Below are 23,867 nucleotides of genomic sequence, written 5' to 3'. Positions count from 1 at the left end.
TTGAAGTTTGCTGCTGGTGGTGCCTTTTAAATAGTAGCACCAAAATACCTCTTGGACAGTTTGTGTTTTATGACTACAGAGTCTGTATTCCATTCATTTAGGATGAAAAATTCATCTTGTGCTACCATAAGCACGTGGTTGACCATAGTTCAATATTAAAGTGTGGCTGTCTTACTACATCAGCATTTCATAAACCAGCATTAAGCAGAATTTAAAGAATCTGGCCCAGAAAATAGCATCAGTGGAGTACTATTACTTCTGAATCAATTTGTGAGTATTTCTTGTAAAGCTTTTTCCTGAAATGTGTTTAACCATAATATAATCCATGTTCAGACTAAGCTCTGGTGGTGGTCTTGCACATAAAGGTAGAGAGACTCCAGTGCATGTATTCTTGTAATTCATATATTTTACTTTCCAGGTAATAAGTTCTTATGGTAATAAGTTCTATAGGGAGCTATATTCTATAATGCATAGACACTAAGTTTCCAGACCCAGGAATCTGTGTGAAAGAATAGAGAGTAGAGCAACTCAGGTATCAGTCTGGTAATCATTATATTCAGTGGGAACAGTCCAGAGGAAACTTGTAGATCACTCTCGTAATTAGTATTTCCTACCTGAAACCGTATTTAATGTGTCTCTTTGTCTATCTAGGGTTATCTGGCATTACATCACTTTAGAGAGTCAAAGCATCTGGTGGTATCAGCTCTTGCCAGCTGAGCTGGCCAAAGGAGTAAAAGTCCTGTGAGTACAGAACAGGTACATGGAATAGTTGTGGGTTTTTAAGAAATTAGGTGATTATGGCAGTAGCTTGTGTTATTTGACTATTATTTCTTGCCTTGCTACAAACTTTTGATATGTCTTGCATAATCTTGGTCACTCAGTCCATTTAGGATGAAAAATTCATCTTGTGCTACCATAAGCACGTGGTTGACCATAGTTCAATATTAAAGTGTGGCTGTCTTACTACATCAGCATTTCATAAACCAGCATTAAGCAGAATTTAAAGAATCTGGCCCAGAAAATAGCATCAGTAGAGTACTTTGTAAGTAGAGTAATTTGTAAGTATTTCTTGTAAAGCTTTTTCCTGAAATGTGTTTAACCATAATATAATCCATGTTCAGACTAAGCTCTGGTGGTGGTCTTGCACATAAAGGTAGAGAGACTCCAGTGCATGTATTCTTGTAATTCATATATTTTACTTCCTAAGTAATAAGTTCTTATGTGCTTAGGGAGCTATATTCTATAATGCATAGACACTAAGTTTCCAGACCCAGGAATCTGTGTGAAAGAATAGAGAGTAGAACAACTCAGATATCAGTCTGGTAATCATTATATTCAGTGGGAACAGTCCAGAGGAAACTTGTAGATCACTCTCTTAATTAGTATTTCCTACCTGAAACTGTATTGAATTTGTCTCTTTGTCTATCCAGGGTTATCTGGCATTACATCACTTTAGAGAGTCAAAGCATCTGGTGGTATCAGCTCTTGCCAGCTGAGCTGGCCAAAGGAGTAAAAGTCCTGTGAGTACAGAACAGGTACATGGAATAGTTGTGGGTTTTTAAGAAATTAGGTGATTATGGCAGTAGCTTGTGTTATTTGACTATTATTTCTTGCCTTGCTACAAACTTTTGATATGTCTTGCATAATCTTGGTCACTCAGTCCCCCTCGTTAAAATGAGGCTAATAACTCTTCTTCATTTTACTCATCATAGGAAAAAGAAATCTAGTGAGTACTGTGGCCACTTAAAATGTGTGTGTATGAGGACAATGCAGACACTAAGTACTTCTTTCCTGGGAGCAATCTGTTTTCTTGGGAATCCAAAGATAAGTGACAACGTGAGTTTTCCATCACTAATTTTTTAAACAATCCTTTCACTAGCAAGTGCTATTAATGAATGAGTTTCAGCATTCTTACAAACAATTCACAGCATCTATCAATAATATAGTGTTAGTAATGAAGAAGCCCTCCTTTTACAAAGCTTGTTATAAATTGTGATTAGCTACATCCAGCAATCATGTTAATAGTGCACAATAAACACTTTTGTGCAGTCAGGCCATAATAAAATTTGATGTATTTTTGATGACTACAATACTTAGATATTTTTTTAACGTTGATCAAGATTAGCACCTTCTGTATTAACCAAAAACTAGGCTTTACAACCCTAGAATACCAGCAATAAAATCCTAGTCTTGTAGAAAGCGAAGGTCAGAGCATAAGAAAGGTTTTTTTCTTTTTATTTTCAGTTCTCTTTTCTCTTCTAGCAATTCAAGTGACTTTGTGTTGATGCATGGAAGTTATATGTAGAAGAGGAGAAGTAGATCAATGTACATAGTGCTTTTGGGTCCTGCTGTGGTTTATTAAGGGCATATCAACTCCGCCTGCCTCAGCAGTCATAAAACACTGAATTTTTTCCCTAACAGTTTTCTCCCAGCTTCTCAACAGGGAAATCCAGGCACTGGGGCCTGAATGAAGGGATAGCAGCAGGGGGTGTAACGTCACTGACGTGTTGATACGCTACACTAAAATACCACAAGCTAGGAACTGTCAAGCTTTTTGGATAGATCTCTCTTCCATCCACCTTTTCTCCACTTCAGATCTCTATTAATTAAAAAGACTTGATAAGGAACAAATCATTTGTATTAATAGAGATAAATCTAGACCAGAATTTTGGAACTAAATGTCACGGAGTCGATTGTGATATTTAGCCTTTGCTAGTAGTCATCATTTTAGATAAATTAGCGTGTGATACCCTGCTATTACTCAGTTTTCCATGGTTTCTGACTGTCGTTGTTCTTACACAAATTGAATACATTCATCCTCTGGGTATTCCTGACATGTTCTAACAGCTGTTGAAAGGCAGGATTTTAGCCTTAATCTTTTCTTAATTGACACTCTCACAGTTAGCTGACTCAAAACAAGTCAGAGCTGTACTTTTTTTTCCCATCACATCCATAGAGAGAACTTTATCTTGTTTGGGAGATTAGTGCATAGTTCTGGCACCAGTGAGGGCAAGAGTAAAACAGGCTATCTTGTGCTGTGTAATTATAATTGTTAATTTAAAAGTATTGTACAAACCTGGAGTTTCAGAAACATACTTTTAGCAAGCAGACAACATTCAGCTTCCACAAAAGGGTTGACTTTCTTCCCATTGTGTCAATTTATTTGATTTGCCTCGGTTCAGTTCCTACCCTAAATGCAACTTTTCTCAAACCCTTCAAAATTTGAATGAGCTGATATCTCTGATTTTAAAGTCATTGTTTCAAGCAAAGCTGTTTCTTCAAGCAGCGTTGTTTCTCCAGCCTCAGAGAGATGGGTGACATGGGATGTAGGATGATGTCATCAGGAGAGGAACTTAGTGGCTTTCTAGAGTATTACATGTCCTAAGTGTAGAACCAGTTCAGAATGCTCTGGTGGCAGCTCTTCAGCAACTGGGACACTCCTACCCCAGGTCTGGAAAGATGCCCCATTTACAACATGTACCTGGAAGAATAAACATAGAGAGTTTAGTTTAGCGTATTAACTATATGCTCTCTCTATATATAAAATATATATTTATAACTAGAACAACATAGTTAGCAAACAGCTTTCTTTAAACTGACACGGCTCTTAAAAACTTCCATCTTTTTTTGCAGGATCCTCTGAACCTAGCTAGAATAGCTCAAAGGAATTGGAATAAAGAAAATTTCTCCTTTGTGATGTTTGTATAGACACGTAGTGCGTGCACACACACACGAATCTCAGTGCTTTACTAAAAAAGGTGAGTCTTCTTGCCATTCATGCAGAGAGAAACTTTACAATTACTTTTGAAGGAGAAAACAGCAAAATGGGAAGTTAGGAGCCAGTGCAATGTATCTGAGCTCAGTTGTTCTGAATATCCTCACTCCTTTTGAAATGCTTTGTGCCTCCTGGTACTGTATGTGCAAATGTATATTTGCCCTACGTTTCTTCTTAATGTCCTGTACGTAAACCAGTATTTGCCCAGGATTCTTTGCTCTCTTTCATCCTCCCTGATAGTGTTTTCACTGTGTACTTTACAGGCTCTCCCTCCAGGATTTCATTCAACTTTTCACGGGGCCTTACCTTCTGCTCACCTTCCCTATCGGAAACATGTGATGGCTTTTCTTTCTCAGAAGAGTTTTTTTAATGCACTTGTTGTGTCTCCTGGTCCTGGAAACTGCTTGTTCCTTATTAGCAGATGCCTGAAGCCACTGACGTTAGGATCCTGGCTTGTAATGAGATGAGATTGCTGCCGTGCAAAGGGGGAGGGAGGGAAGAGTGGAAAATTCCTCCCAGTGCCTCCCTTGGAAAGGCAGCCCTCTCATAAAAGAATCACCGAGAGAGGTCTTCACGATGATGGATGAGAACCAGTGGAGGTGGCAGGAGACAGTTGAAGGCAGCAGGGAGTTATTCTCTAATTACTTTTTCCTGGCAAAGTAGAATAACAGACACCTAGGGCTGTGCTTCAGACTGCTGCCTCTTGCTCACTGCTCGTTACAGGAGCACCAACGTCCCTCATACTGGGGCTGCTCCTGGGTTATCACATCCTGACACGGTGGCGTGAGCCGTCACCTCCCGTTGTGGCAAAGACAAGGTGGCTGCTTTTTTTAATTTCCAGCTGGGTTGGTTTTTTGTTGGGGTTTTTTTTGGTTTGGTTTTTTTTTCTTTGTGAAGTAGCAGGAAAAGAACAGGCAGTGAAAAAAGTCAAGCAGCCCTACTATATGTGCTGCACATAAAAGTTGTGTAATTAATGGTCACAGTAGCAAATAATCTAAACATATGGGTATTAGGAATTTCTCATACTGAACTTGAAGATATCCTGTGTTTCTGGTGGTCATCTGGGGAATGCCAAAAGAAAAAAGGAACCTCAGCCTTCCTTCACTTTCCAGTTTATTCAAGCTTCTTTTAATTTTGTCTCTTCTCTGTAATACTCCTCCGTGTGAATCCAGGACTGGATGAATCCTGTTAAGCTTGCATTAGAACAGATCTCACATGCTCAGCAAACTTGCTGAGAACTGGAAGTAATTAAGGCTGAATAAATACCATACTCTGGCTGTGACAGTCTGGTCACTGTGATGCCATGTTACAAACCAGAATGTCAGTGTTCTGGCAGATGGAAATTTTGCTGGTTACAGAGCACTGAAAGTGCTTTGTCTTTGGGTCTTCTGGAAATACAAATAGGTATGTAAACGGAGTACTCCTCACTTTTAGACCTTACCTGCATATATGTGTGTGTCCCCAAGGAAGGAGAGGGCATGCCAAACTGCAGAAAGAGAACTGATTATCCAGGAAAACTCACCACATCACCTCTGCCAGTCTTGCAAAGCCAGGACCACCCTTTCTCCCAGGCATGGAGAGGTCTTCCTAGAAGCAGAGTTGGGTATCCCTGGTCCCCTAAGGAAGTGTATAGGGCAGGCCTGGCTCTCCTGGAGTTTTTCCAAAGCCAGATTCCATTGCAGCTCCAACCCTTCTCCAATTCCCATGACAAGTGGCCCCCAACTAGACTTTTCATCCTCCAAGGCGACAGGTCTGAATTTGCCAAGAGCACTGAGAAGCCTTTAGCAGGTACATATAGTGCAGCTGATGTTATCTATCTCTTTATCTAAAAATAATATTTTATGTATGCACACAGTCGAGGTGAGATGAGTCTAGGAAAATGAGAAGAGGCATTAGTCCTTTAGACTGCAGACCCTTAACTGTTTGTTTGTTTATTTTAAGTCTTTATAAGGAACTGATGACTGAACCCAGAATAAATGCGGGAACTGGAGCTTAGATCCGTTGATGAACATGCTGTAAAAGGTAAGAGTTTCTGAACTTTTCATAACTATTGTTAACTTCAGTCAGGAGCTTAGAAAGATTGCTGCAGAACCACGACGGGGGGATGATAGACTGCTAAGAAACTCTTATCTATGAATAATGCTCTTAGCATGTGCCTTCCCTCACCCTTTGCCACTAGCACATGGGACACTAATTTCTTTCTGTGACCTTCAACTTCTACTGTAGTTGAAGCAGTAGAAACATTTAATAGTTCTGGGTTACACGTTATAAAACACATGCCCAGCAATTTTTCTCAGGTTTTGGCTTGGTGTTTTCAGGGTTTTGTTTTGTAGCACGGGCAAACATGTATTGTGAGAACAATATCAAGCTGGAGAAGCCCTTAAGCATTATATCCTACACAGTTTTTGAGCGTGGTTGGTCATCAATAGTTTGAGGAGCATGGAGGACTTCATCTTACTGTAAATTGTTGCATAGTTGGCTGTCATTACTGATGCAGGGAACAGATGAAAAGGACTGAATGCTTGTCCCAGCCAGTTGGTGGCCATAATTGCATGTTCACTCCATTCTCCTGCTACACTAAGGGTTAGGGTACAGTTCACCTGCTGTTGGGTTGTTGTGTTGCACAGCCTCACCTGTTCATGCTGTATGACATCTTGATAGATTATTACAGCATTGGACTCTTGTGATTTTGGGCAGAAACATACCAGACTTCTGTCTGTGCTACTAGGTGTAAGGCAGATTAAGTAAAGGTTATTTCATGCAACAGAAACTGCTTCTGGTAACACACAGCCAGTTTTCAGAAGTTTCCAATTACTTACACAAGGACTTGCAAAAATCTGAACCTTTCATTAAATGTCTGCATGGAACCCAAGTTCTTGAAAATCTGACCCCTACAGTTGCTACTGAGCACTTAAAAATTTGGACTTGAGCTTGGAAAATTTGTCCTCGTAGGGGTTAGGATTTACATATAGTCTGTAAATGGTGTCAGTGGGAAATGCTGGCAGAACCATCCCTCCAGTATTAATTGTTAACCTGTTTTGCACATGACCCATTCTGCTCATGCAATAGAACAAGCCTAAATGGGGCATTCATGGTCGGATTTATCCTTACTGATTTCATTTAGTTGATTTAAAAAAAAAATAAATTGTCTCCTGTATCTGTTTTCCTCGTGAAATCTTAGGTTGACTATAAAATCCTCTTGAAGCCTCTGCTGACCCTATTTCACATGTCATTTTCAGGGGAGGGTTTTTTTAGTGAGAAGCCTTAAGAAGTTCAAATATTAGCAGGCATGAGGGTTGTTTTCCTGCACTGGTTTACTGATTCAGCAAGATACTTATGCAGATGTCAGATGTCAGTTTGAAGATAACGTCATGACTCCTAGCTTGAAGTTAGGCGTAGGCCTAAATACCTTAAATACTTTATTCTGATCTGGCTAGAAACAATTAGCAGGGATGATCAAAACATCAAGCTTTGCCCGAACCCACTCAAAGACCTGAGGGTTCTCTGCTGCGGTGTTGTTTTGTTTTATTAAACCAAAATTAAAAATATCTCCCATAGCCAGAGAGCCTTAATCAGGCTAAGGAATAGCAGTCATAATAATAATAATGATCATAATAATGACGGTACTTTGAGGGAAAGAGGAGGGGGTAAAACAATTGAAAACACAATGGAGAAAGGCCACCCACCAAAGACATGTTGAAGCCTTGAGAGTAGGCTCGGAGATCCTGGAGCTGCTCACGTTCAAATTACACATCCCACTTGTGAGCAGTTACTGTCAGAGAGAGGAGGAGCCTTTCTTGGCCGCAGTTGTTGAGTTGCAGCCTACAATTAGGTCATGTTTTGTTTCAGGGGCCTGCTCTATGGGAGGTACTGCTTGTGGAAAGGCTGTCTTTGCTCTTGGATTTAGCAGTGGCGTAGCCTCCAAGGAGCAAAATTATCTCATTAACTCTTGGCGAGGAGATGGTGTGCAGCCAGATCGCTCCACATGTGCACAGCATGGTCTTCATCACACGATACAATTTGTAATTGCTGATTACTTTTTGGCTGATGTTGAAAGCCTGCCTGTCAATCCCCACCTAGAGTGCAAAACAGTAAGTAATCATCCTCCCCCACCTCCAGCCTCCTTCAGCGTGAGCTCCACAGAAGAGGCAGAAAAGTCCTGCTGCAGGAGAGACTCATAACCCTTGGTCATATACAACCTTCCAAAACAATAAATTAAATTCCTGAAAGATTATTCTGTAGGTAAGTTTTGTGTATGCGTGCACATGTAGAGAACGCATTTCAGAAGTGGTTTTTCCCCTCTCTCTTTCTTTTATTTTTTTTTACCACCTCTTTGAGTTGGTATATCACTCTTTGAGTGATATTTTTTTAATGATAATCATGGAGCATGGGAAACTGTGGGATTTCTCACACATAGGTACATCCAGTAGAGGGTTGGTTTTGGTTGCAGTGAAGCAGTAACAATTATCCCAGTGCATTTTGGAATATTTAGAAAAAAACAGTATTTGGACCAAAAGCCATCTTTTATTACAGATTTTTAAGGAAGCTGAGATTATGCTGTTTTTACCAAGATGATTAAAGGTTTGAAAAGGTCATGTCAGTGAAAACAAATGAGCATGCAGAAGACAGAGATGTTACGTGCAATAGATGTTCTACCCAGCTTTGTCAGTCAGTCAGTCAAAATCTTGAGACTTGGCAAAGAATTATCATTCACCAAATTCTCAGCCTCTAACCCTGGTTCCTTCTCTGGCCTGTCCTGCACGTTCCCAGTTTTATCCTCATATATGAATATAGGTTGTTTTTCCTGCCTGCTCCCCCTGCCTCGCTTCCCAGGTGCATGGATACTCCTGAAAGCAGAGATGGTGCTTCTAGAAAGTCTGCCTAGTACATTGTGTTAACTCTCATTCCAAGTGGATAACTTAATTATTTATTTTATTATTATGAAGTGGATACTTCCAGACATAATGTCATATCAATTAACTGTAACTGGCAAACTCTCTCAAATCAAAGGACACTTTGAAACTCTCATGCAGGGGAAGAAAAGAGGGAGAATCTGAACTTCTTATTCCCTGTATTTCTCCAGGATTGTCCTCTCAACACTGGAACTCCATTTCCTGAAGGAACTGAAGAGTGTGAACCTGCTGATCTGTGATACACTGGTGCCCTTGCCGGACCACATAACGATGGTAAGACCATTTCTATACATTTTTTAATGCAGCTGCCCCTGTGTTATAGCAGCAAGGCTGTGGATGATGATAGGCTGTGGATGTGCCCTTCTCTGAAAGCAATGAGCTTCACACATGCAGTCCTGCCAAAAGATGCTCTCACCTGGACAAATGACAGCTAGTAAGAATAAATACTGACCACATTGACGGCAATTCCTATGCTTTTTTGGAGCACAAATTGCTACAGGGAGCAGTAATTTCATTACGCCACCGTGCCCTAGAAGATAGATCAGACTTATTTTGTGGGAAGATGGGATAGGGTTATTCAGAACTCGTGACTGATTAGTCAAAGAAGCAGTTCAGCACAGACCAAAGTTAATTTTTGTTTATGTGAAAACCCACATCTTTCTCAACGCAGCAGCAGGACTGGTGAGGGCTGGTGATGCTGCATGAAATGAATCCCCAAGTTGCTGCCACAGCAGAGTACTTCTCCAAAAAGCTGGTGCTCAAATGGGCATCTCTGCACACACTCTGTCACACGTCTCTAAGTACACCAAGCAAAATCCTGCACAGTCTTAGGCTGGAAGACACCCCTGATTTTAATAGATAAGAACAGGACTTTAGGGAACAGTTTTCCAAAAGGGGGGTGAGTCTGGGAAACTAGACTGCCTAGTCACTAGGGTTGTGGTTGACTTGGCTCCTACTGATGATTCCTGGGCTGCTGACACATGCGAAACACCGGAGCTGTGAGTGGAGGGAGAACCTGGGTGATGCTGACAGATTGGCTCTACGGGGTGGCTCGTGGCAAGATTGGTTTTTTTAATGAAGGCTGGAATTGGTGTGCATGCTGTACGTGGCAGCATTTCTGTTTTGGTTAGAATGTGGTGGTGGGGGGGAAGCTCTTTGAACTTGCAGGCTGCCTTATTAAGGTATGATGATTTATAACAATAGATGTGGAGATCATCTGAACTGTAGTTTTTCTCTGGAGAAATCTGAGATAACAAGGTAAATTAATGCTTTCTGTGCAGATTAATTATACAAAATTATGCTTAATTAAAAGGAATACTTTACTGTAACTTAATCCAGAAGATCCAGAGTCTTCAGGCTCCCAGTGGACTTCTTGAGATATCAGCAGGGCTGGAGAACATTGGCAGTGCAGGTGGGAGTTACACTCAGGTATTACTGCAAGAATTTGAACTTCAGACCCATTCAGAGGGGAAAGAAGGGTTATGGGAAGCCTGGGGGACCTGCAAAGTCAATAGCATGTTTGTGTAGGCATTCAGAATGTACTGTCAGCACGGAAAGTTTCTTAACATTAAAAAAAAGAGTAATAATTGTGCTTTCTTCAGAGTGCTTGCAGGTGACAGGTCCCCATAGTCTATCTGTTAACTACAGAAAAGGTATGGGAGCAACTTAATACGTACAGAGAACAAAGGGATTAATGTCAAGTGTTGCTGAACAAATTTGTTATCCAGAAACTCTCAACTGAGTGCAAGTCTGGAATGCATCCGTTCTCCCGGTACCGTGCTAGTGTAATTATTTGTTTAAGAGGTATTCACGTGTTTACTGCCTTCACTGGAGCTGGTGTTTGCTTTGCAGAGACCCACAGGTGGGTCTGACCTCGCTGTGAAATCTCGGGCACAGTCATGCGTGATTGAGGTGCACTTTTTCATTCAGTGGGCCCACAGCTCTGATTTCTCAGAAGACATTCAAAGCATGATGTGCTGAACATTTCATGCAAAAGAAAGTATTATCAGATATACTCTTATGTCTTGTGGGCAGTCATTGAACACGACAAGCGTACCATAACACACTCATGACATATGGATATCCTGAGAAATCAGTGATTTATTTGATATAGCAGATTCTCTCTTCCAATTTCTTTGCTCCCCCTTCTTGCAAGCACGGGCTATTTCAGATCTTGTTTACCAGATGTATCACTGATGGCAGCATTGTGTTGATTTTTTCATGCTTAGGGGTTTTGGTTTTGGCCAGCTTTTATATCCTGCTGTTTCCCTTTCTGCCTTTGGGATTTGTACACAACTACCAAGCAAGACTTCAGTATCTTCTAGTGGCAGTGCGTTCAGCTTGGAGCTGGAGAAACCTGGGGGATGCAAGTCTCCAGTTTTCCCCAGTGACACAGATTCTGTTTCATGCCAGTTATTGTCTCTCTTCTCTCTCCTTTTACCACCTCTGAGGATATAAAGGTTATTCTCACTCAGCCCGTGATCAGGCTGAGGATTTCTTAACAGTTAAAATTGAGCACAGGATATATCTTTTGACACTAATGCAGTGAGCTTGATCATGAATAGCTGCAAAAATGATTACATCTACAGTAGCAGCTGAGCCTGCTGTTGAAACAGTAGAGCAAATCTCATAGTCCTGCTCAGCAAAGACCATTATGCATTTTTAGCTGAGGACCAAGCTGGTCACTGTCTCCTGTAGGTAAATGCATTTGCCAAAGGCAGCAACGTACATTTGGACCCAGAAGGAGAAAAGAAAAACGAAGCAATTCAAACTGGGTTTTTTCTGAATGTGTCTCATTCCATGTGTCCTTTACTAGGATTCACAGTGAGTAAAAAGTTGTCAGTTAGATAAAAACCCATTTGGATCTGATCTGCCCCTGAATGAACACTGAGGTGAGATCCTGAAGCTGGTAGTAAAGAAAGTTGTTTTGGCCAGAAACTTCCCTACGGAACTGTAGGAGGGAACTTGACTGTGTGTGCTCCCTGTTTGATTTGTCTGTCTTTCCTGCTGTACGATACAGTGATAGCAGTCATGTTTGTTCTGCATGACTTCTGGACGTTGTTAGGACTTGATTTTCTGTCACTGTTCTCATACACTGCTGCTCCTGCCATGAATTCTGCTATTGTTGTCTCCTTTTTTTTTTTTTTGTTTCCCGGGGTTATTATTTTTACAACTTCTGGGTGCGTGCATTTATGATGTTTCTTGACTGCATTTCAGGGAGTGTTTTCCAGCGCGAGCCGATGGGATGATAAGGTAGTTTGTCATTTGATACCACCATTCTGGCAGAGCATGAAACTCCACTAGAGTGGGCGTTAAAGAGCAGTGTTGAGGTTTTCTCTTGTGCTATGAGCTGAGGTTTGTGTGAGCTGGGAGAATCCTGTTTCTCATAGGATTTCTCAGCTGGGGCTGGTACGATTCACTGCTGCTTCTTTTAACCGCCACCGAAGCAACATGAACACGTGGGCACAAAACTGATTTGGGGAGACTGAAAGTTTATTCCTGCCTCTGCCTCTAAGCTGAGGCTGTTCATTTAACTCCATTAGAACTTTGTTTCTTTTTCGCAGTGCGTGTCTGATTTGACTGACTCTTCAGAGCATATGCTGTCTGGGAGATGGATATGTTTTCCCATATGCTTAGGCAAAGTCCAACTGTGATTGGTTTTCTGGATGCTGTTGTAGCTCAAATGATGAATATATTACCATTTCGAGGTATTTAATAGCAATATTTGAAAAGCCTTCACTGAATCATTCTTTCTAGGATAAACGTGTATCTCCAGCAAATGGAGACTATGAGGACTGTCTATGAATATATTACCATTTCGAGGTATTTAATACCAATATTTGAAAAGCCTTCACTGAATTCATTTTTTCTAGGATAAATGTGTACCTGGTATCTCCAGCAAATGGAGACTATGAAGACTGTCTGCCTTAGTACTGCATCAGTATCGTGGTTTGTGTGCAGAGAAATCACCCCGTGGTTTGTGTGGGGATCCAAAACTAAACATTTATCTGCTTGTTACGATGCCTAAAAAATATAAACCCAACAGCTGCCATTGTAATGGTCACAGCATTAGATCCTGTATGTTAATCTAGCGTCAGTGCTGTTAGACCCTGTTGGCACTCTGCAACCTAAAGGGCTCGTAGGCAAGTAGCTTGGAGAGTTCCCTGAGGTGGGGCTTCCAAAAATCCCTGGGTCTGGTGTGACATTTGGCCTGTCTGGCTTGAGGAGTGTTTCTCAGCTCTGAGATGTTCACGTGCAGGTTTGCTGGAACTGCTGACAGTTGTCTTCTACACCAGTGGTCCCCCTGGAGTGCCTGCCTTTGAGGATCAGGAATGAAGGGTGTAGACGTAGCAGAGCTCTTTGTCTAACACTGCTAACCCCTGCTACCCTAGATTTTGGGGAAAAAGATATCAGTTGTTTTCACCAGGTATCCAAGGTTTTAACCCTCTTTCATGGTCATGCTACAGAAGGAATCCTGTATGTCTGTTTTTGAAAAAGAACCACGCCTGAAGTCTGTTGGGCAGTTTTTTGGTAATCTGAGAACATTAGAAGGTACTTCCAAGAAGCAACTGCCTTTTTAAAGTAGTTTGGGGATGAGAAGATGCTGCCACTGAGTCGAGCAAATGTGTGAGGGTGGAGAGGTGGTTTATTGTGTGCTATGGGCATTGTACAGTCAGGGGGAGTGATAACTTGCATGTTGTATCAGTGGCAGGTATGTGGTGAGTTCAACAGAAGCTGGGAAGCTGTATGCAATGGCTGACTGACAGGCTTTTTAGTTGCCTTTTGTCTGCATTAAAATATTCCTAATTAAATTAAGGCCTTCTGAATGAGAGAGTGCAGTGCCCTGCTGACAGAGCAGCCGTGCTTCCTGCTGGCAAGTGGCAGCAGAGTCGAATGGTGTTGGGGTGGGAGAGAGGTGGTGGTGCTGGCCACCTGATTTCCCAAACATGAAAATGACTAATTTACTCAGCTCTTGCTTTAACAGGGCATTAGGGTGGAAACGTGATACAAGCCCATTTCCTCTGCGGTTGTGCCAGGACTTTCTCATGGAAAAATACACCCGCTCTGGTTGTAACAAGGAGGCACGGTGAAGCAGAGTTACAGTTAAAGCAAAATTGAGTTTAATTTGGCTGAGAGACAGGATGCCGTGGTTTTAATCAAATAGAGAGCTTTCCTGTGAGAGATTGAGTTACTCCACACTAGAAAATGTCTTGATTTATTTATTTTTTTTTAATCTTTGTCAAATAGAGAGCTTTCCTGTGAGAGATTGAGTTACTCCACGCTAGAAAATGTCTTGATTTATTTATTTTTTTTTTTTTTTTTATATGGATGGTCAAGAAATGGAGCTCTGTACCACTGCTCTGTCAGATCCACGGGTTTAGTTTCCTTTAAGAATTGTCTCTTGCTTCTTTAAAACATGCTTGGGTTTTCGTTTTCTCTTGAAAAGTGAATTATCAAAGGTGACAGCTTTTCAGCATTTATGAAATGTTTTCTATGTAAGGTTTAACTTCCCTGTGAAATGCTTTTTGGGAAAAAGCCTTCATCAGTTACAGCAGAACAAAAAAACCTGCATCTCTCCTTAAATTGAAAGAAGTGGACGCCCTAGTCCATGAACTTGGGGAAGAGCTCTCTCAAAACCAAAGCCAGGTATCTGATTTATCTTTTGCCAGAAACCTGCAGCCAGAGGAGTGCCAAGTGTGCCCACTGCAGATGGAGGATATGCTGTGACCTCCTCTGTGATGCTGGATTAGGGACCTGGTGCCCTGCCATTGCATTGCCCTTGGCTGCTGGAGGTGTGGAGTAACTGCCAAGCAGAAAAGTGGAAATTAATAAGTGATAAATTTATTTTGACACGGATGAGCTGTGTGATCCAGAGGGAGAAAATTGCAGGCATAATGCATTCAGGAAATACAGTGAAGCAGCAGTCAAAACTCAGAAGTTTGTGAAGCATATTTAGATGTCAGCACCTCTGACAAGTCTCAATAGCATGTACTGTTGCTGAAAATGAAAATGGGCAAATTTTTCCTTAACTGTCTGGAGGTTTGTTGGACACATTGGGGGCAGGATTCAGAGTTAACTAGACTTAATTAGTCTGTTCTGCCTTGGTAGTGCAGACAGCAGTAGCTGTGCTGACAGTGAAACTTTGCAGATTGACACAAGCTCTACAGATCCAGCCCAACCAAGATAAACTCACATTGTCTTTTTGTGCATGGGGAGGTTTGTGTCCTCAGGTGTGAATTTTCTGCTCTGGGTTTAACAGTGTGTTTCCATGAATGGCTTCTCTTTCCTGATGAACTTAATTGAGTAACCAAGACATTTTAAGGAGTATGTAGATTTCTGAATTATAAACAGAAGGAGATTCCACCTTTTTGCCAAATCAAATGTACAGTAGTTACATTTCATCGAAACGTCATTGCACTTTATCAAGGCACATATTCATTCCAGGCCAACCACTATGAAATAAATATAAAATTATGAGTTTGTTTGGAGAAAAGATTAACTATTCAAAGTGGCCCAGAGTTTTGCTGGCAAAGTGATAACAAAAATAAATACTGATAAAGTTGTTATTAAAGATATATCCTTTTTTAAGGGGAAAAAGGTGATTCTTAGGGAAGATATTCCGAGAAAGAAAATTATTAAAATGGATCTGTTGGTGGTGGTGGTCTCTCTCAATATCTCTTATTCTCTCTCATTCTCTCTCTCACTCTCCTTCTCATTTCCTGGCACTTAACTTTTCATGGAGGAGGTTGGTGTGACAGCTCTTGTTCTAAAGCTCTGCTCACAGCAATCCCTGTAAGAAATACTGATTTCTTTTTTTCTAGTGTTGTGAATCAAAGTGTCTCAGAGTCACAGACGATCACTTCTTTTCAGTATCAGAGGAGGGTAAGAACAGAGTAGCTGAAGTCAAACCCTGCTTGCATCCTGAAGGCTGACATAATTTAGCCTATAAGATGTTGATTGCCGTGTTTCCTTAGGTATTATGTAGCAAACTTGAGGTGCTTAAGAGAGCTCCCAGTAGGCCATGAGCAAGGAGAGTATTTATCCTGTTTATTAGCCTTGGCAGGACCTGAAATGAAACTCTTACACTTGGGAGACAAACAGTTTTATAATGCTGAATAGAGAGAGCAATGCTGTCAGTGCTGTCAGCAGCCTACGCTGAATTCATCCAAGGGGCAAGTTTCTTTTGGATGATTGCAGAGAATCACTGTCAGGAGGGTATTGAAGGATTAAGTCATTTTTTTTATAGCACACTGTTTCTTTGGAAGGAATCTGTTCAGATGAAAAATATCCTAAAGAAGAGATTCAAACAGTTTCAGGGGTTTTGTCTGTTTAAGGAAATAATAGGTGGGATTCCCCTAAGTAGAAATCTCCCTGTTCATACAGCGTCGAGTTTCAGATCTCTCACGGGTCACTGTAGCCCACTATCAACGTTTATTAATTATTATAGCACCACCTATTTGGGCACTATTGACTTGTCAAAAGCAGAGGGTTTTCTCCATCAATTCTTGAGATGTTTTCTAGTCTGAGAGCCCGATGCCTCCTCTCCTGCCGCTCTGGGGCACCACTTTTTCACCAACACAAAGGTAGTGTGAACCCAAAAAAACCTGCTGTTTGGCGTTCAGAGCGTGCTGATGCTCACAGTGGGAGGGTGATGAGTCGGGTGGTAGGAAGAGCAGCCTGGAGGCATTGCTAAAAGGCAATAATCCAGGGCTGCTGTCAGGCTTTGGCACCCTGTCAGAATATTCTGACACACAGAATACGGCAGAGCTGTCAGGCAGGAAGCCTCCTCACTGCCTGACTGCTCATTTTATACAGTAGGATTGGTGAGAAGAGTTTATATTATTTTTTTTTTAATCTTAAATGCCACCGCGTAACTGTTAGGGGAAATGTGGGATATGGAATTTGCCCAGCGAAGAGCTAGAATACTGGTGGTGGTGGTGGTTTACCTGCATTACCTGGATGTTGTGATTTATCCTTTGGTTTTTTTCATCATTTTTCCTACTCCCTGAGGCAGCCCCTGCCTCCGATTCCCCCAGGCTGTGGGAAATAGATTGATCACGGGCTGGGAGGGGAGAGAAGGCTGTAACTGCCTGGTGTGGCAGTGGGCTTTGGGGGTGATTAAGCCCCCTGACATTCAAATTTGCCATAGAAGCAGTGGCAGGGGGTGTTGTCTGTGCCATGCACAAAGCAGGCAGGCAGCTGTGACCTGACGTCTGGGAATGGAGTGAGGGATGAAACGGTGCGACGAGCCTTATCTCATTGCAATTTCAGAAAGGGTCTAGCAACGCAGAGGGCCATGAAGGTGATCAGAGGGCTGGAGCACCTCTCCTATGGGGAGGAAAGGCTGAGAGAGTTGGGGTTGTTCAGCCTGGAGAAGAAAAGGCTCCAGGGAGACCTTATTGTGGCCTTCCAGTACCTGAAGGGGGCTACAGGAGAGATAGGGGGGGACTCTTTATCAGGGAGTGGAGCAATAGGATGAGGGGTAATGGTTTTAAACTGAAAGAGGGGAGATTTAGATTAGATATTTGGAGGAAATTCTTCCTTTTGAGGGTGGTGAGACACTGGAACAGGTTGCCCAGGGAAGTTGTTGATGCCCCATCCCTGGAGGGGTTGAAGGCCAGGCTGGATGGGGCTTTGAGCAACGTGCTCTGGTGGGAGGTGTTCCTGCCCAGGGCAGGTCAATGATCTTTCTCTGGTGGGAGGTGACCCTGCCCAGGGCAGGTCATTGGTCTCTAAAGTCCCTTCCAACCCAAACCATTCCATGATTAAGACACAACCTGAACTGTACAAAGACGTTTTGGGTGGTCTCTCAAGAGAGTTTCAAATTAGCTGAAGCAAAGCTTCTGGCAGAAGGTCAGGGAAAGCACTGCAGCATGAGCTCCCCAGCCTCTGTTTACATCAGGTACCACCTGGAGGTGCCCAGCTTGGCCCAGAGCCTCCATGCCAGGCACAGTATGGGTGTATGAAGGGGCACAGTCTGCATGCCTGGGGTCACCTTATGGGTGTATGAAGGGGCACAGTCTGCATGCCTGCTGCCAGGAGGGGGTCACCCGGGGCTTTCAAAGCACAGCAGGCAAGGCAACAGGGCAGATGTTGTTTTGGAGGAGTCCCACGGGAGAAGGGGGCAGGATGAGCTATCAGGCTGCACAAACTTTGCTTTCTGTGATCTTGGCTCAGAGTGGGGTGGGTGTGTACACACACTGCACGTGGTATTTTTAACCAGCTCTTGCTGTGTTTCTTTGAACCCTTTTGAAATGTCAGGAGACTGAAAGCTTTTGTTGTAACGAGCAGAGCCCGACAAACTGCTGAGGGTTTGCACCTGTGAAATGGGGGAAAACTGGCACTGGGGGAGGTTGTTCCTTCTTTGGTAGTGCCCAGCAAGCCCCAGGGAGGGGTTTGGGAGGTCCTGCCTTCCCACCACTGACCAGCCTTGGCAGCACTTCTCAGGCAACCCCTGTTACATGTTTTACCTGAATGCATAAATAGGCAAATTTTTTTAAATAGATATATGTTATACATCTATTAAAAATACCTACGTATGTGTGTTTTTGCTCCTATATAAATAAAAGTGCAGCATTGGAATGGGCTGCCTGCTAATGGCAGCTTGTCATCTGTTGCACTTCACTGTAGCTTGTTCAGAGGAGGGTGAAAGTTGATTTTATTTTTTTTGTTTCTAGTGTCTGGGAGAGCAAATAAAGAGTCTAGAAATGTAGATAAGCTACTGGGAGCATTATTGACTGGAGAAAAAAATGCTTAGCTTTTTTTCTCTTGGGATTTTACTCTTTTTTTGTTGAATGAAGTGCTTACCTTTTGCCCTCTGAAATTTGCCAGAAGTTGTTGCTAAGTTTTTGTGTGTTATTTTCTCACACAGCAGTTCTGGTACACACTCATTCAGCTCAGCTTTAGAGAGCTCTGCAGCCCATCACCTGTTTTTTCATTAAGTTTGATGCCGAGGAAGCGTAGTGAATTTTGAGAATTAAATTATTATTTCTGAGTAAATGACTGATGCTGGAATTCACGGTATGGAAAATCAGCTGGTGGAAAACCAGCATAGAACCTTTGGAACTAAGACCTTGGTTATAACTTTGTTATCAGTTGAGTTTATGTAAATGTACTTTGGTAGCAGAGCAGTAACACCAAGCTTAGTCCTGCTGAAGTCAGTAGCAGGGAGTGAAGCTGTGACCCGAATACATCTCATGGTATCTTATTTTGCTGTGTCCTCTCTAGGAGACAGTTTGAAGCTGGACTCATCAAGTTGAAGGAAAAAGAACATGAACATGGTGGGGAAATGTTTTAAAATTCAAACTCCACTGTTACCAGCTGCTGGACCCGTCGTGTGTCAGTCGGGTAGGCTTGGACTTGGAAGAGGCTTTTGCTCAGGGTGCATTTGGAGTAGCAGGGGCAGTGTGACAAGATGCAAACTGGAACCACGAGGGGCTGCTCCGGAGCTTTGCCACATCTCCTGGCCCTACAAGCCTTGCTGAGGGCACCACCAACAGAGAGGGTTGGGGTGAGGAGGACAGACAGCTGCAGGCTTGCTCTGCCAGGTAGAAAACATGGCAAGAGGCAGTTTCTTCTTCATAAGGGCATGTTGCCACTGCCTCTTCTCTTGGCTCAGACAGTAAAAAGCTTATTTCACCATTAGGAGATGGCCAGAAGGCTGGGAAATAAGAGGACAGGAGGAAAGGAACGGGGTCAGGAGCTGGGAGTGGAAGGTTGGTTGGTTGGGAGGGCTCTCGGCAGGATGGATCGTGGGCAGGCAGAAAGAAATTGTGTGTGTGAATAGAAAATAGATGGGCTCTGACCTCGCTTCCTGAGGAGTTTAATGAGGGTTCAATGAAATCGAGGGAAGGAGATATTTGCCCTATTTTTAATCCTTGTTTATCTTCACACAGTCTTAGAAAAAATGTTCTGTATTTTAAACCAGGGAACAAGTACAGAGGAGAACAGCTCTGTGTTTCTGAATGCTATTTTAACAAGAGGTCCTCAGGCTGGTGTGGGTCTGTATCAGAATGTGCTGTGGACTTTGTGCTTTTATTAGAATTACTAGCAAAATCACAAACTCAATTTACTTGTCATCTCCTGAGATGAAGGAAACGGTATGATTGTTGGAATGGGTGATGTTGGTGCCCCTTGGTTGTTTTAAGTTACTAATGTTGTTTTTTCAGGTATAGAAAGTGTCATTATTACCTGGATGGGCACTTCACTTGGGTCTGGGTTCACTGTTTTTGCTTGTTGAAACATTGGCAAGAGGTACAAGCTTTTCCTTTCCTGTTTTTTTTTTTTTTTAAGTAAACAGGAGTTGCAACACTCAGGACTTGGACATTTCCAAGATGTGGTGAAGTCTTAGGACAGGAACTAAAATGTGGTTCCCTGCCAGCTCTGAGCTGCTGCCCCGGGAAAACAATCGCCAGAGGAAAGGTCACAAAGAGAAGAATTTTGTTCCTTTTTGTCTCTTGACAGCTGGCTAATCTTTCTGAATTTGGAAGGTCATAGTCATGAGGCGTAGAGAGAGTAATAATAGCAATGTGTGTCTCTCAGAATGCCCCACTGCTTTACGGCTATTAGGAAAATACCACAGGAATTAATTTTTTTAAAAATAGCTCGGTGTTGCAGGCAGGAGGGGTGTGACTATGGCTGCAGGAAAAACTTTTGGCTTCTTGGTTCCTAAAGTAAAAAAAATTCCTGTTTGCTTAATGTTTATCTTGAGGAGTAAATTGGCCTCTCCTGCCAGAGAAAACAGTCTTTGGGTTCAGCAGGTCCCGAGGCAAAGAAACTTTATTATTGTTTGGGTAGGAGCTGGCAAACGCCGCCAGGTGCAGTGCTTTATACCTGACCTGAATCTGCCTGGTTGAGGGGGGGGGCTAAACTTAAAAGCATGCAGCTGAGGATAAGGGCTTTGGTAGCCTGGTTTTCATCAAAAGCTCGAGACCACAGCAGCAACCCAGCCCTGGAAGATGGAGAGAAAAAAGTTGGGGTCCTGGAACAAACTGAAGAGTAAGAGGAAAAGTGCAGTTGGGAAACTTTGGGAGCTGTGTGAGGAGGAGAAAGAGGGGGAGAGGAACCACCTGTGCAGAGGATGGGGGCTGTACCCCGACATGCTGTGCCATGGTGAGTGCGTGCAAGCCCTAACTGAAGCCTTATAAAGTTCCTGGTGGGTCTGTTGAGGAGCTTTTGGGAGGTTGGTGTCACTGGGGGCTGGGTGGGAAGCTCCGCAGCAGAACTGGGATGTGCTGGAAGGTGAGTCTGCAGGAGCCCTCCCTTTGCCTTGCCCTGGTGCTGCCCTGCTTTAGTCGTGGTGCAAATGCACTTTGCACAAACTTTGGATGCTGGTAGCTGTTCTTTAACCAAAGAATCTGCTTTGAAGCCTTGTAGAGCTCTTTGTGTAGGAGATAGGAATGACAAGTTGTACCCAGGTTGGAAAGAAAAAAAGCTGAGTATGGTGGAGAAGGAAGGGATGTTGCATTTCACTTCTTTGATGTAGGCAAAAGAGTTTGTTCCTTTTCAAGTTCAGGAGAAATAGGGTTTGAAGCAACAGCTCGTGCTTGGAGCAGGAACTCCATTTATTACATCCACTTTGAAATGCTGCTTGGATGTTTGCTGGTGGAGCACACGCAGCTCTTCTGCAGCGCGTTTGCCAACTGCTTGGCAAGGGACAGGGGAAATGCTGGTTAAAAATTAACTAGCAGCTGAGATAAATGGCACGAGCAGCTCGTGGAGCTTGGTGATTTCATCAGTGTCTGATCCACGGGCTTGTCTGATGGCTGCCCAGCTTCCTTTGGAAAGCTGCTTTTGTTCTCCTGGCTTTCCGTACGGCAGTTCCTTCAGGAGAGGAGGTCAGGGGTGTTTCTCTGAGAGGCTGAGAGGATTCATTTTAATCAGAAGCACGGTGTTTTGTATGACATTAACAAAGGACCTCATCTTGTGCCACAGAAGCCAATGGCAGCTGGGTCTGGGGTGTCTTCAGCGTGTCTCACCTGACTGGCAGAAGGGCCGAGTCGGGGGTCCAGGCTTCTGCAAGTTACAGGCAAATGAAACTTGTCTGTAAGCTCCTCCCGTTCAGTGATGAGGGGTAACAGAGGCTTTTAATTGTGCTGCTGCTTTTCTTTCTCTGCCATTGCAGGTTCAGCTCGTTGGCCTGTCTCTGTGCATCAAGAGGACAGTGGGTAGCGGTGGCTTTTGTGATTAAGCTCCAGTAAATGGTGTTTATCCACTTCTGGGTGCGCAATATATAAGCTTTTGCCCACTTTTGTTATCTGCCACGTGGGTGAGTTGACTCACCTGACTCACAGCAGTATGAATAGGGGTGTGGAGAGGCGCACAGAGAAGATTCCCACTGGTCCCTTGAAGGTGGTTGGTGAGCTCCTGGGCAGCCTCACCCCTTGGCTGAGAGGCTGGTGGGCAAAGCCCGAGAGCCCTGGAGCACTGTCCCTGTCCTGCTGCTCTGCACAGTTCCCTTACGGGTGCAAGACATTGGTCTTCCCACAAGGAAGACCTTCTTCATCAAAGGGTTGAGTTTGTGCAGTCCATACCATCCCCTAAGGGAGTTACTGCCCCATCACTGAGACGTGAGGCATGGGTTGTCCACCTGAACCCAGGGACGTGGGAGCACCTTTCGCTGTGCCACTCACAGTGTTTATGTCTAGATGGAAACATCTGGAAAAGGGAGAGGAAGTTGACTTGCACTTGGCATCCCAAAAGACTGGTGTTAAGATCCAATGAGTAAGTTACGACATTTGCTGGAATGAAGTAATAGGCAAGAGACTTACTCTTTTAAGTCAGCCAGATTCTGGGTTTTTTTTCCTCATTTAAAATTTGGATGTTACCTTTGATCTCTAACTGTGAAGTTCATGGAGGCGTAATTTCATAGAATCTTAGAATTGCCCAGGCTGGAAGGGACCTCCAAAGGTCATCTAGTCCGACCTTCTGTTAAGTTGATATTATTACAAATTGAGCCATTTTGAAAGAATAATCTTTCTTAAACCAGGTGGAATATCGTGTGACAACGCCACCAGACCTGGGAGGTGTTGACCTAAGGGTGTAACAGGGTGGAAAGGCAAAGGGAGAGGTGACATGGTCCCCACCTTCTTCTGGGGCACCGGTGGTACGAGAGCAATGGTGGTGTCTCCCTGAAATCCCGTGTAAGTAAGTGGCAATCCCAAACTTTAGCACTGTTGGTGTTGCTTGCAAATGCAGTAAAATCATCCTCTGAGTACACACTGTGCCTTGTCTTTCCAGGCGCTTCCCAAACCCAAAATGAGCATCAAATGGATTCTGGATGTCCCGTGTAAGTAAGTGGCAATCCCACACTTTAGCACTGTTGGTGTTGCTTGCAAATGCAGTAAAATCATCCTCTGAGTACACACTGTGCCTTGTCTTTCCAGGCGCTTCCCAAACCCAAAATGAGCATCAAATGGATTCTGGATGAGAGCCTGGAACGAGAACATGGGCTGTTGAAATGCACCAGGAGGAAAAACCTGGGAGAAGAGTGCGGAAGAGGACGATTCCTGGCCTCAACAGAAGGTAAAAAATACAAAGCAGAAGGTTAATAAAAGTGACTGGAAAGGTGCTGTAGTATCTTGTGGTCAGAGGAAGGTGGGGACTGGCTGTATCAGAGAGTGTCCCTGTTCTGTGTGCTACATAAATATGTGGCTTCCTTGCTCAAATACTGGCCTTAGCATGTTGGGCACGATACATGTGTGGGTGTACACACACACACACACACACAGAGAGTATATGCACGTGTATGTAATGTTCCCTGGTACAAAGGGTGGCGGGGACTGGCTGTATCAGAGAGTGTCCCTGTTCTGTGTGCTACATAAATATTTGGCTTCCTTGCTCAAATACTGGCCTTAGCATGTTCCCTGGTACACAGGGTACAGAGATGCTGTGGAGATGCCCCTCTTGCTCTAGGGATGTGGTGTGTGATTCCTGTGGCCTTGTTCCTGGGTCTTGGGGAGTCCCTCTAATAGCTGGGTCACAGGAAGACAGTAGAGTGGCAAACATCTGCCCCTGTACTACAGAATGAGGTTAAATATTACTAAGAGTAGTACAAGAATTGGTTGATTCTTAACAGCTATTGGGAAACAATCTGAGAAAAAAATAGTGGTGGAGTGCCTGAGCTGTAGAGCAGGGGATTGTTTCTGTCTTTGTCCAGAAAATTCAGGCCCACTTTGCTT

At 43.2% G+C, this 23,867-nt stretch overlaps 1 long non-coding RNA gene across 1 annotated transcript; it reads left to right on the top strand.

Moving 5' to 3' along the window:
• The first annotated feature begins 905 nt into the window (after positions 1-905).
• LOC106887218 lies at positions 906-22,824 on the top strand. Its single transcript, XR_001411826.1, has 6 exons — positions 906-1,042; positions 1,431-1,535; positions 3,634-3,758; positions 5,717-5,797; positions 8,859-8,961; positions 22,676-22,824. It is a non-coding gene; the product is annotated as an uncharacterized LOC106887218 (long non-coding RNA).
• The last annotated feature ends 1,043 nt before the right edge of the window (positions 22,825-23,867 follow it).

This window comes from Calidris pugnax, unplaced genomic scaffold, assembly GCF_001431845.1.
Source record: "Calidris pugnax isolate Ruff unplaced genomic scaffold, ASM143184v1 scaffold34, whole genome shotgun sequence".
NCBI lineage: Eukaryota > Metazoa > Chordata > Aves > Charadriiformes > Scolopacidae > Calidris > Calidris pugnax.
This window is presented reverse-complemented; position numbering and strand designations above follow the sequence as displayed.